The sequence below is a fragment of the Monodon monoceros genome, unplaced genomic scaffold (assembly GCF_005190385.1).
Source record: "Monodon monoceros isolate NGI ecotype Baffin Bay Population unplaced genomic scaffold, NGI_Narwhal_1 Super_Scaffold_20, whole genome shotgun sequence".
NCBI classification, from domain to species: domain Eukaryota; kingdom Metazoa; phylum Chordata; class Mammalia; order Artiodactyla; family Monodontidae; genus Monodon; species Monodon monoceros.
Window position 1 is genome coordinate 121269263 of NW_021703777.1, and position 5056 is coordinate 121274318.

Genomic DNA, 5056 nt, shown 5'->3' on the forward strand with positions numbered 1-5056 from the left:
ACTTCTTGCTATTCTGAAAATATACATCATAGTTTCCTGTCTTTATGCATTCATTCACACCATTTTCTTTACTCATCATTCCCATTATCTTCTCTGCCTATGCTGTCTATTTTCAAGCCATCTCAAACCTTTTCTGCTCCAAGATACTTCTCTTGGTTCTCTCAACCAAAGGGAACTTTCCTCTTTTAATCATCATGATACTGCATCAACTTAGCACATTCTACTTTGAATTATAGCTGTTTCATGCTTGTCACAGCCTCATTGCTAATCTGTAGGTTACCTGAGGCCTGACTCTTTGGGTTTATCTGAGCAGCATATGTCTATTGAACCACACATTCAAAAAGTATTTGTTGAACTGATTAGAATTGTATGAATTCTAAATCAGATAATTTAAAACAATAATTACATGTCTTAAAAAAGAGATCCCACTTTCACTATGGGGTAGTGAAAAAAACATACTTTGGAGTAAGGCACATAAGATTGAAATTTTGGCTCTATAACTAAGCACCTGTGTGATAAAAGACCAATTATTAAATTTCTCTAAGCTTCAGTTTCCTAATGTGTAAAATGTAAGTGGTAATACCTGCTTTTCAGGGCTCTTACCCCTGTTAGGTGCTAGTATGAGATAGTATGTGTCAATCACCTGTCATTTGGCGTACAAAGTTCAGAAATTAGAACTATTATATACACCAATGTAAATGAAATCCAAAATAGGTATAAGTCCAGTTCAGCTATTCTCTGTATGATTTAGAAAAGTGGAAATACTGAAAGTAAAGTCAGTTATTTGATCCTTCAGCATGCATTACAGTATTTTTGTTTGAAAGCTATACAGTGATAAACATGGCATTAAACACATTAAAATCAATACAAAGGGGAACTAGTTCATTAACTATTAGGTTAAAACAGTTAATGAACTAGTTCCCCTTTGTACTGACTTTAATGTGCTTAATGCCTTGAAATACAGGCATTTGTATTGTTCTTTAAGGCAAATGCACAGTCATTAAAGCAATACATCTACCTTTATTTTGTATGCCAAAGAGGATTAATGAAAGCCATAAAGCTGAAGAGAAACACAAATTCTGCAAAACAAAAAGTACTGCTAGGATTATTTTTTCTTTACTCAGTTATTTCTATGCTTTTGGAAGAGAAACACATTTGAATGTTACATTACCTTCAGAGAGGAAAACGGCTGTTATACAGAGAGAAAGTCAAGGGAAGTAGCCTAACAATTTTGGAGGAGAGTTAAAATTTTAAATCATTCTTGGTACTCACGATTGATTCTGCTGTTCTCAGAAGGATCCACATGGGGTGATTCGGTTAGGCAGCTGAAGATGAGTGGAGGCTACTTCTATGAGCTCAAAAAATATTTTATTTTATTTTTTTAGTAATCTATTTCCTAGAGCCCCAAAATTTATCTGGCTGGTAGTAGGGACTTCAATTTTTTTTTTTTGGCCACACTACGTGGCATGCAGGATCCTAGTTCCCCGACCAGGAAGTGAATCTGCACCCCCTGCAGTGAAGCGTGGAGTCTTAACTACTGGACCACCAGGGAAGTCCCTTATCTTATACTCCTTTTTTTTTTTTTTTTTTAGGAACTTAAGAAATATTTGTTGTGTGGATGAAAAATGTTGCCTACTGTAACTGCAAACAAACGATGCTGTGGCCATCCAGCCATCAGCCACTACCAGGCCCTGATGGTGAGCCCGGAATGAACTCAGGATGGAGACAAAAGGGCTGCCATCCAACAAGCCCTCAGCCACTGCAGCCACCCCCAACGGTGTGCCCTGAGGGGTCTCAGGATGGAGAAGAACTGGATCCTGGCCTTAGATAGCCAAGGTGTGCATCAAAGGAATGATTTCAGTGAGCCCAGACTCTTGCATCTTCCTATACTTAGAAAAGCAAGAGCTAACTTAAAAAACTTGAGACACCTGGTTTTCTTTTATTAACAGTAATCTTTTATGTTCTGATTACCTGGCATTTGTTGCAAAACTCCTGTATAACCTGGCTCCTCTCTTACCTTTATGGAGCTGTCCCTCAGATCTTTATGGGAGGCTGTCTTCTGGGCTTAAGACCTCAGAAAATTCGCCAAATAAAACATAATTCTCAACTTTCAAGTTGTACATTTTTTTTCAGTCAACAGTTGAATGGCTTGAACAAATATTTGAAATATAAACAATACTCATAAAACTAAAAGTTACTTTGATTAAAATAACAGGTAGCTATATATATTTAGTCTAGGTATTTTGCAAGGTATTAATAAAAATTAAAAAACAGGGGCTTCCCTGGTGGCGCAGTGGTTGAGAGTCGGCCTGCCGATGCAGGGGACACGGATTCGTGCCCCGGTCCGGGAAGATCCCAAATGCCGTGGAGCGGCTGGGCCCGTGAGCCATGGCCGCTGAGCCTGCGCGTCCGGAGCCTGTGCTCCGCAACCGGAGAGGCCACAACAGTGAGAGGCCCGCGTACCGCAAAAAATAAATAAATAAATAAATAAACAAAGAGTTGGTTTGGGGCTATGGACTGGGCGGCCTGAGTCCTAGCAGGAGGGGGCGCCACCTGCCCACAGGGGGGCTCCCCCGCCCTCACAACGGCCTCTCTAGCTCAGCGGCCCAACACGGAAGCTCCTCCCTGAGCCCGCCAGGACCTCGGCCCCGCCCACTCCCCTGGTGCCGGCCCAAGGAGGCCACGTTGGCCGTGGTGCCCTCCTAGGAGGGGCCCACCACCGCGCGGGGGACAAGCGAGGCGCAGCCTGCAGGGCCTCCGCGCCCACGGAGGTGGCCCTGCTGCCCGGCCCTGGACCCTCGGAGGGCCCCGAGGCGCCGGCGGCCGAGAACGTGGAGGTAGAGCTGGCGGGCTGCTGGGCGCCCAGTTCCCTGAGCCTCGTGAGGCCCCTGAGGGTGGCTCGGCGTCCAGAACGCCTGCAGGGTGCTCTTCACATCCATGCTGAAGACCTTCGGGTCCAAGAAGTATGACAAGATGGTTCTCAAGACAGCGTGGGTAAGTTCTCTCTCCATGGGCATGATGCCCTTGTGCTGCCCATTAGCGTCTTCACAGACGTGTTTGGTTGTCAGAAAACAGCCATGGTGGGTGCTGTTGGATTCATGCCCCGTTCTTTTGTAAGCTCCACGGAGCCTGTGTACCTTGCCTAGAGAATCATGTTTGCCTGTGGCAGCTCCTTTGCCTACCAGCGTTCATGGGTCATTTGGAGACACCATTTCAAGAAACGCTTTGAACTGGTGAATGGCATTGTCACCGCTGGCAACAGTGTCTTTACAATTTTGCTGCCTTTCCTTCCAAGGATTCTGACTGACAGCAGGGGCCTCTTTTACACACTGAACGGTCCTCTGTATCTTCATGTTTGTTCTCTTTCTGGCTGGTAAGATCTACCCCTTGCCTCCCATGCCAAAGATAAAGATGGTGGGACCAGAGGAGGCAACAGATACTCCCTCTTTTCTAGGAGAAAGTTCAGTCCTCTCCCAATTTTTTTCAGTTTTGCCATCTTCAGTGTGACAGCCTATGCGGTGTGGACAGTTGGAATACCACTTTCACTTTTTGGATACTTTGTGCCTTAGGTTCACTTGAGCCTGCTCTTCTCTGGTGGGGTCACCTCAGGGGTGGAGTGCTACTTATTATCAGCCACTCTGGGCCAAGATTTGCCTTGTAAGTTTCCCCTCTGTTCCCCCAGAACTAGAACAGAGGCAGTGTTGGACCATTGCCCCCACTCGAGCATACTGCACAGCCACAGACAGGACTCTGGAGGAAATGGGCTAATGTGAATGAGAGGACATCACATAACCTTTTTTCCAGCTTCTACATCTCCTCCTTTGGTCTCTAGTACATTGTGAATATGAGAAAATTGAATTGCTTTTCACAACCTGTGACAAGTAGAACATATACATAGTTTTTTTTGTTTGTTTATTTTGGCTGTGCCAGGTCTTAGTTGCAGCACACGGGATCTTCATTGGGGGATGTTTAGTTGCAGCATGTGGACTCTTAGTTGTGGTAGGTGAGCTTCTTAGTTGCAGCATGCATGTTGGATCTAGTTCCCTGACCAGGGATCGAACTCAGGCCCCCTGCATTGAGAGCCTGGAGTCTTATGCACTGAACCACCAGGGAAGTCCCCAGAACATATACATAGTTTTATGTTCAATTTTGTTTCCTACAATAAACATTAAGCATAGCAGAAGAAAACATGACAAATGTATAAATTTACAGCAAGAGTTATCTTGTATTTGATTAACAACATAAGTACTATTATAGGAAAAAGGAAAAAAGCAAATTGTTTGAATTTTAGAGTTACATATAAACTCTCTGAGGTCTCTGATGGATCATTAGTGTCCTGAAAAAACCATAAAGAGTTAGTGTATTGGAAATCTGTTCCTTATCTCTTGTTTTTTTTTCCCTTTCCAGCTATATCTGTAATGTTTTTCTTTCTTACATTTTTTTAAATTGAAGTATAGTTGATTTACAATATTGTATTAGTTTCAGGTGTACAACATAGTGATTCAATATTTTTATAAATTATATTCCATTTAAAGTTATCGTAGAATATTGGCTGTATTCCCTGTGCTATGCAGTTTATCATTGTCACCTATTTATTTAATACATAACAGTTTGTGCCTCTTGATGTCCTTCCCCCTGTCTTTCCCCTCTCCCTCCTCTCTCCCCACTGGTGACCACTGGTTAGTTCTCTATATCTTTCTCTCTTGTTAATGTGTAAATTTCACCAGTTTTTTTTTTGTTTGTTTTCTTTTGTTTTTAAAAGTCTCAGTTTTTATTTGTTAAAATATAATATACTTTTGAATGATCTCAAAATTCAACTGTAGGGGGACATTCAAGATGGCGGAGGGGTAAGATGTGGAGATCACCTTCCTCCCCACGAATACATCAAAAAGCCATCTACATGTGGAACAACTCCTACAGAACACCTACTGAACACTAACATGAGACCTCAGACCTCCCAAAAGGCAAGAAAATCCCCACGTACCTGGGTATGGAAAAGAAAAAAGGAAAAACACAGCCAAAAGAATAGGGATGGGACCTGCACCTCTGGGAGAGA

The 5056-nt window shown here is 43.0% G+C and overlaps 1 pseudogene; it reads left to right on the plus strand.

The window, feature by feature from the left end:
* The first annotated feature begins 1799 nt into the window (after nt 1-1799).
* Nucleotides 1800-3661, plus strand: LOC114902469 (annotated as a pseudogene).
* Nucleotides 3662-5056: the final 1395 nt, after the last annotated feature.